Raw genomic sequence first — 294 nt, 5'->3', positions numbered from 1 at the left:
AACCCAGCCACACTGCAGCAGCAACAGCAGCAGCAGCAGCAGCAGCAGCAGCAGCAGCAGCAAATAGAGGTGGAGACAGAGCAGAATGTTTATGTTTTTATTGGTGTTTGTCTCTCTCTATTTGTCTCTCTTTCTGTCTCCTTTTATCTTTTTTATTTCTCTCTTTCTGTCTTTCTTTCTGTTTTTCTTTCCTTCTCTTCATTTAGTTATTATACATATACATATAAATATGTATATCTAAATATATTTCTTGATGTATATATATATATAGGTATATATATATATATATATATA

This window comes from Eimeria mitis, genomic scaffold, assembly GCF_000499745.2.
Source record: "Eimeria mitis Houghton genomic scaffold, Emh_scaff5746, whole genome shotgun sequence".
NCBI lineage: Eukaryota > Apicomplexa > Conoidasida > Eucoccidiorida > Eimeriidae > Eimeria > Eimeria mitis.
This window is presented reverse-complemented; position numbering follows the sequence as displayed.